The 12,400-nt window shown below is 40.6% G+C and overlaps 1 long non-coding RNA gene across 2 annotated transcripts in view; it reads right to left on the minus strand.

The window, feature by feature from the left end:
* Positions 1–263: 263 nt before the first annotated feature.
* The window catches only part of LOC137334630 (uncharacterized), a 58,156-nt gene continuing 46,019 nt past the window's right edge, over positions 264–12,400 (minus strand). Inside the window, exons 2-4 of one of the 2 annotated variants that reach the window (XR_010966191.1) lie at positions 7,122–7,488; positions 5,686–5,753; positions 264–1,134 (exon numbers count right to left, since the gene is read on the minus strand). This is a non-coding gene — a long non-coding RNA (uncharacterized lncRNA). The remainder of the gene's footprint in view (positions 1,135–5,685; positions 5,754–7,121; positions 7,489–12,400) is intronic. The other variant, XR_010966192.1, reaches the window with a different exon arrangement.

Genomic DNA, 12,400 nt, shown 5'->3' on the forward strand with positions numbered 1-12,400 from the left:
TAAACTCAGGCTCTTACCTTGTACTTTAGTTATATCTCTGCCCCCGGTAGTGCTACGTTACCTACTACAGCAATAACATTCGTTACAAGTTATTGCAAAGAGGGAAGAAAAAAAACAACTTTGGGAGCTGTATGTTGTGAGTTGAACAGATTTCTGCAGGACAAAAACATCCCTACCAACTGCAAAATGATAGAAGAACTTTAGATACCCACAGCATTTTAAAGCAAGTTTATTTAATATTTCATGTCAATGCATTTGACATAGTTAAAAGAAGATCTGTTGTGTACAGTTTGTTGACGACAAATCTAGGAAACATTAATTGAAAATGATAAAGAATGGCATATCTGAACATAAAACTCTGACCATAAAGAGAGAGGAATGAGGAATGCCATGCAGAAAATGTAAACATTCAATCACACTCAAGGTTCACACCTTTAATTACACAAAGTTTACTCACTTTCGAGTGTACTGAATCCAAATGAATTACACTTTCACAGCAAGCAAAAGGAAGACATAGCGACTGCGATGTCCCGCTTCTGAGTCCCCAGTGGTGCTGGGAGTGCATGTTGAGAAATTATATACACTCAGTCTGTACTTTGCCACCCTTTTCATTTCAATGGTTAAAGATTGCAGGCTAGGAATGCACAATTACCCAATATGCGCTCAGAGAAGCAGAGAAATGAAAAATCTCCCCCAGCATGCAAAGTTCAAGTATCCTCTTATGACAAATAGGATTGGATGAAGCACATCACAGAGACATATAAATTATCTTTTGAAACACTGACAGAGTCCTGGCTTGATGTTAAATATTTACATCTGTTTTGGGGGATTTTACATGTTCTGTACTCTGATAAGATGAGGTATTAAATCTGTTAAATGTGATATGAAATTATTCATGTTAATATATGTTGCCAGGTAACCAATAAAGATTTATATGTTTTCTTGAAAATGTATACTTGTGTTGAAATATTAATTCATGAAGAAGACAGAATTACGTTTGAGTATATAAGGCCGACGAGATTTTCCAACACGTGCTTGTCTTTTCAAAATATATGGGTATTTTCTCTTCGCTTGGTTTTCTTTCTTATATTCTGAATCTTCATAGCTACCATAGTCTTGGTCTGCCTGAAACAACTACAAAACATGTAACCGTCACTACTACAATTTAGAGTCATTTAGGTAAACAGTATATTTTAGGTAAACATTAATAAGAGCAAGGTGTCAAAAATTCATTTTTCATGAATGTGCCACTTGTTGATATGCAAAATCTGGTCAACAACAACTACAACTTGTACAGCACTCTTCCTGTAAAAAGAACTGTCGCAAAGCTTTACAAGCAGACAAGTGAACACTGCAAGAAATGAGGAAATTGGGCTGGGGGAGATCAAAGAAATGATTGAAGAAATGGTCAGATCATATTGGGGCTGAAAATCCTCCATAAATATGGAATTAGGACAATATTACTGCACTCAGATCAGTTCTGCTCACCTATAATAATTATGCAGACAAGACCTAGAGTTGCATTGGGAATTATGTCAAATGGCAATTTGACCAACAATAATTTTATTCAACTTCACAGTTCTCTTTTCATTTTCAGCATCATACCTTCATGCTGGAGTTCTTGATTCAAATTTTGAACTTTTTTTTTTATTCGTTCACGGGATGTGGGCGTCGCTGGCAGGCCGGCATTTATTGCCCATCCCTAATTGCCCTTATAAGCAGCTACTCTTTATCTTTGACTTTATTATAGAACATGAAAGAGAAAGTTCATCTGTAGATAAGCTCGCTAAAGTTCCATCTACATACCATGGAATATTCTTTTTTTTTATTCGTTCACGGGATGTGGGCGTCGCTGGCAAGGCCAGCATTTATTGCCCATCTCTAATTGCCCTCGAGAAGGTGGTGGTGAGCTGCCTTCTTGAACCGCTGCAGTCCGTGTGGTGACGGTTCTCCCACAGTGCTGTTAGGAAGGGAGTTCCAGGATTTTGACCCAGCGACAATGAAGGAACAGCGATATATTTCCAAGTCGGGATGGTGTGTGACTTGGAGGGGAACGTGCAGGTGGTGTTGTTCCCATGTGCCTGCTGCTCTGGTCCTTCTAGGTGGTAGAGGTCGCGGGTTTGGGAGGTGCTGTCGAAGAAGCCTTGGCGAGTTGCTGCAGTGCATCCTGTGGATGGTATACACTGCAGCCACAGTGCGCCGGTGGTGAAGGGAGTGAATGTTTAGGGTGGTAGATGGGGTGCCAATCAAGCGGGCTGCTTTATCTTGGATGGTGTCGAGCTTCCAAGTCTTATTTCAATTAATGATTTGCTTGCTGTGTTCCACATTGAGACATTTTACGGTCTTATTCTTGCTGAGCAATTCTAATGTGGGAGTAGATTTTCAAATTACCACCTGGGCATAAAATGTGTGTTGCGGATCGACTACCCATAAACCGCCCGATTTTCGTTTCCATTGAACCCCCTTCTGGAGTTTACTGCCTTCAATGCCCAGCAGTCTGTGCCTCTCCTGGCACTCACTTCAACCAGGATAATTGTATCTGAGAAACTGGGAGAACTTCCTGTTGCTGACCTTACCTCTCCACACACCTCCCCCTCCCATCCACCATCTCAGGACTGCTGCTCTTTCTGACATCCTGCTCTTGTGCTACCTACTGGTCAAAAAGTGATGACCATCTTTAACTAGCAACAATCTTAGACAGCACTCAATTTCCTTTCCTCACAACAACTGTAACCCAAGAGTAGTGTTATTTCTCCTCCTAACCCATCCTGTATTGATAATGAGGGCCATGGGAACAAAGTTCAGCATGTTAGCGGCAAAGTCACATGGGATCCGCTGCTAATCTGCTAATGAGAGGAGAATCCAGCATATCAAATCCAAGCCCAGGTTTTTGTTGGAAGCTGAGGGAAGACCTGTCACCAATCTTCTGAATTCCTGCAATTGAGCCCATCCAATTTCCCTGCCTGGCCTAGTTTGTGGCTTTACTGTTGCTCTACTGTCAAAGTTAAGATGGGAGTACAACAAAAGGATCACGGATTTACGACCCCACTCAAAATAAACTTTACCTGAATAAATCTTTTGGAATTTGTCGGCTAGCTTTTCTTCAAATTATTTTGATACTGCCGAAAGCTGAAGAGAAATATCTGAGCAATTGCACTGATTAAATGCTACTTAGGCATCCTGGAAAACTATGCAAACTGCACATGTTCAGACTGCAAAATCTGCTTGCAGTTAATAGAACTAAGACGCTAGATAAAATATCAAATCCAAACTCAGGCTTGGGCCTTGAAATAAAGAACAGACCAGAGGCTGGATACTCTGCAACGACCGGCTCAACCCTGACCTCTCAAAACCTCCACCATCGACAAGACTCAGGCCAGGCATGTGCTGGAATATATACCATACATCTGGATGGCTGCAACTGCTCTGGAAGTTTGATACCATCCAGGAGAGAGCAGTTTGCTTGATTGGCACCCTGGCCAGTGGACTCAATATCCATCGCTTGTGTGCTGTGGCTGCAGTATGTACCAATCTATAAATCTAATTTGATGATTAATCTTTCAATAAATAGCTTTCTTAGTCTCAGTTGATGACTGTTCAAGTAGCTCTTTAGGAACTAATAATCAAACGATCTTTTTGAATGTAGATAAACCCAAGTTCCACTTATTTATACTTTTTTTAGATTAAACTGTAGCAACAAGTGAAGTAAAAAAGTGTTACAAAATTATCTAGATTGCATATTCTTTTTAATAAAATGTTATCATTTACAGGGAGCATAGTCTTATAAGAATCCATGCAGCTGCACCAGTCAATCAGAGCCAGCATTTGGAAAGTATACTTAATTCTAAGTTTATGTTTGATTTTGTGTAAAATAATCATCAAGCAAGGCGATGACATAAAATATCACAGAATACTTTAATATCTGAATGAATTGGTTTTTTTAATTATCTTTTAAAAACTACTGCTTTAAAAACAAAGTTACTATTGTTTTCATTACTTCTAAGAGTTTCGACCATTTGGAAGGAACCTGTTCCACCCAGAGCTGAGCTTCAACCATCAAATCCTCTTCATCACCAAAACTGCTCGTTTCTGTTGTTGCAACATTACCTGCCTCCACCCCATCTTAGTCCTTTTGCTACTGAAACCCTTATTCACATTTTTGACCGTATTCTCCACCCTCCATAAACTCTGAAATTCAGTTTACTGTACCCTGTCCTACACTAAGTCCTTGATAACATACATTGGGCCCTGTTTCCCAATGTATCCAAATTTAAAATCCTTATCATCATTTTCAAATTTCTCCACGATCTGGCCCCAGCTTATCTCTGCAACCTCCTTAGCCTTATACCCTCCCTAACCTTTCCGTCCTTTCAGCACTCCTTCCCTCCCTTCATCGCACATTTGGTAGCAAAGTCTTTTTGTCAATTCATCCTTGGGATAAAGCTGGAATTTATTGCCCATCCCTAGTTGCCCTTGAGAAGGTGGTGGTGAGCCTTCTTTCTGAACCACTGCAGTCAGTGTGGTGAAGGTACTCCCATGGTTCTGTTAGGTAGGAAGTTCCAGGAATTTGATCCAGTGACAACAAAAGAATGGCAATGTATGTCGAAGTCGGGAAGGTGCGTGATTCGGAAGGGAACTTGGAGGTGATGGTGTTCCCATGCATCTGCTGTCCTAATCCTTCTAGGTGGCGCTGGGCATGGATTTGGGAGGTCTTCAGCCACCTTAGTCCTGTTGTTGCGATTTCCCTTCCTAAGCACCTCTTCTGCTTCACGACACTCTCCACCTCCAAAAGCCTAGTCAAAAACCCCCATCTTTTCAACCAAGCTTTCGGTCACTCTCCTAATCTCTTTCCCCCACACCACCATTAGCTCAGCAGCCATTTTCCATTGTGAAGAGCCTTGAGATTTTATTCTTACATTAAAGGGGCTAAATAAATGCAAGTTGTTGTTGAATATTTTGCCCCTGAAAGTTCGTGGGGATTCGTCCCATGGGAGAGCAGCAGGGCCCCAAGGAAAAGGTATGAATGACTGAAAATGATCATTTACGGCATTTCTCTGGGGGTTCCCCTGGTCTCCTACTGAAGCTACAGTGGGAGACCGGTAGAAGCCCTGCAAAATTTCAGGATTGTTGTCTCAAGTACATTGCAATGTAACCTGGATTACAGTGCTACTACAAGCTCTTTGACTGTAATTTAGTTCATTTAATTAAAATAATGGAACATTTGTATTACATATCATTGCTACGTGACAACTTAATACTGATGTTTGGGTTCAAATGTGGAAAAAGGTTCAAGACATTAAGTTATCATTGTTAATTTATTAATATTTCAAGGAATTAATATAAATAATAAGTATTGGATATCCAGCAGTACAACTCTACATTGAAGCTTACACTGAGCAAAATTAATCATATCAATGTATATGGAAGAAACATCTGGTCACAAAATAGATAATGCAGATTTATTTAATGCTTGTACCTCGCTTTATGTTATTACTATATTAATATAACCATATGCATCATTCCCAATCATTTCACTGTGATTCTTGCTGAAGTTTAGAGAAAAGAGATGTCTTTTAAATACTTATAACACTCAAGTTGAAGCCACTGTATATTAATAACATATATCTGCTTCAATGCAAGAAACAATTCTAATATCTTTTGTTTCATCTCAGCATCTAGTCCTACCTTTAAGGCGTAAAGATGATCCAGGAGTTCTCTTTCTGTTGGTATTGTTTCTGTATTAGCTGCAGAGACTGAAAACAACCATTCCAAACTAAGTTTACAATATTCAGTCATACAAAAATCAGCCCCTGAGAATATTTAAAACACTTCACTCCAATTTTTTTAACCATAGTTCTTCTTTCATGTATTGTTATTTCTACTGCCCAAGGTGCACAGCCAGTCTGGATTAAAATGTAGTGAGCAACATGTTGGGCTCATCCGAATACTAAAATGGATTGTGCTGTGACTTTAATTGCCTCCTATGACATAGACTACAGCTTGCGGAATGTAAGGGAGGATTTTTCATGTTTTATTGCCTCAATGCATTATTGTTTGAGCTAATAAAGGTAGGGTTTTGTATTTCTTTACATTTACAATTAAAGCAAAAACAATTCGGCAGACCATGTTTCATGCGTGGGAATTAAGATTGATCAGTTATACTCAATTAAATAATTGGTATCTTAGCAAAATATGAGGTCACCCTAGGGTATGTTAGTGCAGTGTGCAGGTAATTAACTAATTTTCTAAAGTTAACCCATTCAAAGTCTTCCTGAGTTTATATATAACATAATATTTATATTTTTGCCTTGTTCAACCTGCTTTGATTTCAATTTGTATGCATCTCTTTCCAATCGAATTATTTTAAAGATTCTTCTTTTGTGAGCAGTTTAGCATTAAACAATAAACTACAGTATTTTTAAAAAATCTATGTACTTCTTATCGACATGACAACATTCAAACCTTTGAAAGAAGCCGATAAGCATCACGCAATCAGGAATGTAATCACCACATGAAATTCGAGCAGTAAATGCCCATCAGAAATTAAACACCATCATACTATCAATGATTAATGAGTAATCATAGTTAAACTATAGTTACATTTGTGTTTCCAGACAAGTTGACAGTTCAGATCGAAAAATTCTTAAAACAATACTTTTTGTACAAGCTTGATCGATTGGTTTTGCTTGAATGATTCCTTATGATCACTAGTCGGAATACAATGTGAAGTATTGATGATTGGAGTTGATCAGGACCATGTCCTAATCTTCTGAACAGATGGATTACTTTCACCAACACGGACATAGCACTAAATTTGACCATTCGTTTTTGTTTTTGCATCGGTAACATATTTGTGTCGACACTGACTAATCCCTTTCGCTCCTAACTGTAATACTGTCAGAATTAGGAGTTAGATTTGACCTGCAGATAACTGACATTCAAAAAGCTTTATGCTTTATAACTTATTCAGGTTAAACGAGTATGTTAATTCTGTCACTCTAAATTTGAGCAATAAGAAACATTTTTAGAAAGTATTAAAAACTTATCAGATCATAACTGTTCTGATTTTCCGTCGGTTTTTTCCTGATGCAATATTATTTTGGTTAAATGTTCCTACTCACCTGAACATATGCCATAAAAACTGAGGAACAGCAGCAAACACATCATTTGAATCCTCATTCTTCCAGCAGTGAATCCTCACTTTGCTACAGCCCAGAGTCCATGAAAGTTAGGGGGAGGCTGGAAGCTGAGTGTGATCCTCCTCTCTGGGGTTTTCTCTCGTTCTCTGAGCACAAGAGGCAGTAGCTGACTTCTTTAGTATCTCCAGGCTGTCGTGACGTCAAGAGAACGCTGTCCCCTGACTTCATTCAAAGGTGTGGGATAACATAGCACGTTTCCCAGCGACGTCAAGATCAGCATGTTATCTATTATTAACGCTGCCTTGGAACTAGTGCATCCTTGATCTGCATCTTTTCTAATGTTGTAAACCTATACGACGATTGCAGAATTACCTTTAATTGATTATTTTTAAAAGTCGTTCAGCAGCAAATGAGTACATTTTACACTATGTACCACCAGCTTTAGCTCACTTTTTATGTATTACTGATCTATTCACAATGATATGCAGCTGGTGTCATTGTATTGATGTTTAATTTATAAACTGTTTGATCGAGTGTCTAATGAATGTACCATGGAGAACATGGACGTCCCTCCTCTCTCATGCCAAAAGGCCTTGGGGGGCTTAATAAAGCTAGAAAAAAATGTGCACCGTTCATTCAGCCCTCTGAAGTTTCTTGTTAAAATCTTGCTATCCCTCAGGGTTGTACTGGAGTTTGTAACCGAGAAACTGAAATGTTCTGGTTGACTCTTCAGCACTTCTTTCCCCCAAGATCAGGAAAGATTGCGCAGGCTGAGGCTCTTTTCTCTAGAAAAGAGAAGACTGAGGGGTGACCTGATAGAGGTCTTTAAGATTGTGAAAGGGTTTGATAGGGTGGACGTAGAGAAGATGTTTCCACTTGCTGGGGAGACCAGAGCTAGGGGCCATAAATATAAGATAGTCACTAATAAATCCAATAGGGAATTCAGGAGAAACTTTTTTATCCAGAGAGTGGTTAGAATGTGGAACTCGTTACCACAAGGAGTGGTTGAGGAAAAGAGCGTAGATGCATTTAAGGGGAAGCTAGATAAATGAGGGAGAAAGGAATAGAAGGATATGCTGATAGGGTTAGATGAAGTAGGGAGGGAGGAGGCTCGTGTGGAGCATAAACAACAGCATGGACCTGTTTCCGTGCTGTACATTCTATGTAATCTGTGTAAATATCCGAGGATAATCTCAATGTTCTGAAGTCATGGAAATAATTAACTGCATTTTCAGGTTACATTGTGTGTCTCCAGTATTTTTTTCAGTATAACTACAAAGAATTACATAGCCCTCAACATGCCTCACCTTGCTAATCTTAGCCAAAAAAGTCAGTGTGAGCAAAAAACATTGTGATGTAGGGAGAAAGAGCTACAGACAATTGGTCCACGTTTAATGCTGATGTGAGTATTTAAACCTCTCCACAAAAGGCTAACTAGAAGTGAGGAAAAAAGTGTTAATTTTTACTTGTCACAATTTCATTAAATGGTGAACTCTTGCAATATTGGGCAGCCAGCAGATTCAGATCAAAAAGTAAATATTTTGCTCCGGATTTGACATTAAGTTAGTGAGCTCAATAAAGGGGAAGATTTGTAACAATGATCACAGCCGTGAGAAAGGTACAGAGGAGCTTTTCATCTCAGGACACACATGTAGTGGCGATTGGTGAGCCAATTGCATTGGACCAGGAGAAACAGTGGGCATTTAGGAGTACAGAGGGCATAGGCGGCACTCAATTCACAGTAGATGCTAACATAGGCAGCAATCTACTCAACGTAGGTGTCAGCTTTGGCTCAGTGCCTGTCAGTCAGCAGGTCATGAGTTTAAGTTCACTCCAAGACTTCAGCACATAGTCTAGACTGCCACATTAGTATGGTACTGAGGGATTGCTGTATTGCCAGAGTTCAGTCTTTTGAATGAGGTGTTAAAACGAGGACCCATCTGCCTGCTCAGATGGACATGAAAGATCTTTTGGCACTATCTGAAGAAGTGGAGGGGAGTTGTCCTTGTCAACATTTATCCCTCAATCACCACCATTAAAACAGATTATCTGGTCATTTATCTCAATGCTGTCTGTAGGACCTTGCTGTGTGCAGGTTGGTTGCCACATTGGTTGCAAATTGGCTTTGAAGTGCTTTGGGGTGTCCTATGAATGTGGAAGGTGTTATATTCTTTCAAATTGGGTGCTCAAGGCTTCTGCCCTGTTGGCGTCAGAGATTTATTTCCATGAACTTGACAGTCATTAACACAGTCGGATCGCAAATATTGACATTATGGAGAGCCATCCCCAGCAGATAAATGGAAATTGGTAGATTATCAAGAGTACACCAACACTTAGTAGGACATAATGGCTTGAATTTCCTTGTTGTCAGTTATGCCATTGTTGCACTGGAAATACACCGTTCACCAGCAGAGGGAGTTCCACAGAATTTTCCTGAGGTAAATTAATTTAAATATTTTTGGTGCAGCTCTGGTGTAACTTGAGTTTAGAAATTGTATAAGGTGCTGCAGCCCACCTCCCCCCCCACCCCCACCACCAGGAAACTTCCTTAAAAGCACTCCACAGACTCCTGCAGCAGCAGAATGGTGTCCGGCAGCAAGGTAAACAGGCGACAAGTGGTTTCACTGGCAATTTCCATCAAATTACTTGACAGCATTTCTCACCCACAGCATCAGTCCAGATTGGCACCATCATGCCCACTTAGGTGCCAACTGTGCCCACTGGGCACCACGCCAGGGCAGCAGGCAGTAGAAGCACAATCGGCTTCTCTGATGAAGACTTCCAAACTCTCCCCAAGATTTACCTCAGATTCCTGGGTCTTCCTTTTGCCAAAAAGGACACCAAAATCAGTCATGCTGCCTGGAGAGCTGGTACTGGCACTGACTCCTCCCTCACCCTCAGGACACATCAACGGTGCAGAAAAAAGTGAAAACACTTCTCGAGGGCAGGCAGGGGTAGCATGTCACCATACTCCCCCTTTCCTTCCTGCTCATCCTGGGCACTGCCACACCCTCACTCTCTTAAAGCAACACTCATACTACATGCTAGGTAAGGGTGCCTACAATCACCCCTAGCAAACACCACTATCTTGCACAACCTCAAAACACCTTCCTCCAAATCCTTACATCGTACATCTCTCACTTCACAATAGCCACATACTCCTTAGCTGACAGCCTTATCCTCACACACACAACCTTCCATTCCCTTAGTTTACAAAAAAACACAAATGTTTGCTTTGAAATTCATTGGGCACATGTCTCGTGATTTGTTATTTATGAACATTACAGTAAATCAGGGAATAGACCATTCAGTACATTTTGACTTCTTCACACAAGTGAGAATTCCTGGCAAAGTCCTGCTGGGCCAAAGAGATCTTTGGTGTCATCTGGTAGGGTGCATAGAAGAAGGTAAGACAGAGGTGCTGTCACTGCAGTTGATCAGTTGATGAAGGCATCTTGCAGAATCTGCCCACTGATGCCCCTTGCAGCAGTGAGAGAGGGCACAGCCTGCTGTACACCACAGACAGGTGTGACATCCTGGGAATAGAACCCTTTCCTATTCACATACGTAAGCGGCTGCTTGCCTGGTACCTTCAATGCCACGTGCATACCATTATGGCATCCTGGGAAATCCAGCTATCCTGCAGAAGTGCTTGGCTCTGTGACTTTAGAGCCTGGGGACAATACCCATTTGGAGAAATTTGTCTACTCTATGCAAGAGGGCCTCCATCACCTGCATGATACATGCCCTGACTGCTCCCTGACTAATGTTGCACAGATGCCCTGAGGCAGCTTGGAAGATGTGCAACCATAAAAATTGAGTTTTGCTGTCCCTTTAATTGTCACGGACAGAGCAGTTACCGCATTGGAGGAAGTCTGCAAATCTTCATGACGAAGTTGGTAGAGGCACAGCAGCTTGGTGAGATCCTTGTAGTATCGGTTTGTGTTGTACATGCACTGAGGAGTATAGTACCTGTTGGGCTGCTGTCCTCAGCCATGTTGCCTGATTCTCTTGGCCTGGACACGCTGCTACTGCAACTCCTCCTCCATTATGATGGCATGTCCATGGGGAAGGATGTCCCTTGTCTGAAGTCGATGTGGGTTTGGGGGCGAGGGGAGTCGAGGGTCTCAACATTTCTTTCTGGGCAGAGGGGAAAGCACTACAGACAGTAATGAAAAAATGTGAAGGAAGGGGTTAAAGAAAGGTTCCTTGCAAGCTTGTAATCAACAAGTGAAGTTGGTGCCCTCTTCAGCTCACCACCCCCTCACTTACACTTGACTGAAGTGCTAGAGGGAGCTGTTAGACCATTTTTTGGGGGGGTATAAAGTTACACTGATTACAGGAGCGATGTATGTAATATCCCTCTTTTTCAAGCAACTATTTCATTTTCTTTTAAAAGAAATTTTGGATTATGCTTCATTAGTTTATGGCAGAGAGTTCTAAATTCTAACCACGCTCTGTGTAAAGAAGTTTTTTTTAACTTTGCCTTGATTTATTTTTGTGACTAATTTTAAATTATGTTAGCTTTTTACTGACTCTTGTGGACATGGGTTGTAGAACTTCTTTTCAAACCGCCAAATTACCATGAATCAAGTAGAAACTGAAAATGGTTCAAGAATGGAAGCTCATGTCCTTCAATAACAAATTTGGGTTTCTTCTAGGTTATCTGATTTGCATATATTAACTTATGTTAATTGACCTTGAGCATCCTTCAGACAACAATAGGCCATCTGGTATTTCAACATCAACAAGGTGCAGTAAGTAACCAAATGAAGGAGATTACTGATTATACCTGCAAAGACCAATTAATCTCTTTCTTATGAATAATTTCTTAGTAGGAGGTAATTAGTTAGTAAAGTCAGATTCAGCTTTTTGGCCACCAAGAAGCCTCTTTTCCTTTTATTGGGAAGGTGCATATACATTATGCCAGATAAGCATCCATCACCAACTAGTTACAGTGGATACATGGCTCCATGACTTCATAAAGTATGATGCTTGGTCAAATGAACAAACTATTATGGCTTATCAGCTGTCAATGTGGGGGTGAAATTGGTCTTCGCCAATAGTGCAAAATGGGCTGAGAGCAAATCGGCCGCCCATTTTACACCCTGTCCGATTTTCTTTTCCATTGAAGTCAATGAAAAAGAAAATCGTGCTCAATTTAAAATGGTTTAAACCCAATTTCACCCCCTGTGTGTCCATTAGCAAAATTCATCGAATGGTCATGATCTTTTTGCTTCTGATCATTTGCCGAACATTTC

Source organism: Heptranchias perlo, chromosome 18, assembly GCF_035084215.1.
Source record: "Heptranchias perlo isolate sHepPer1 chromosome 18, sHepPer1.hap1, whole genome shotgun sequence".
Lineage (NCBI taxonomy): Eukaryota > Metazoa > Chordata > Chondrichthyes > Hexanchiformes > Hexanchidae > Heptranchias > Heptranchias perlo.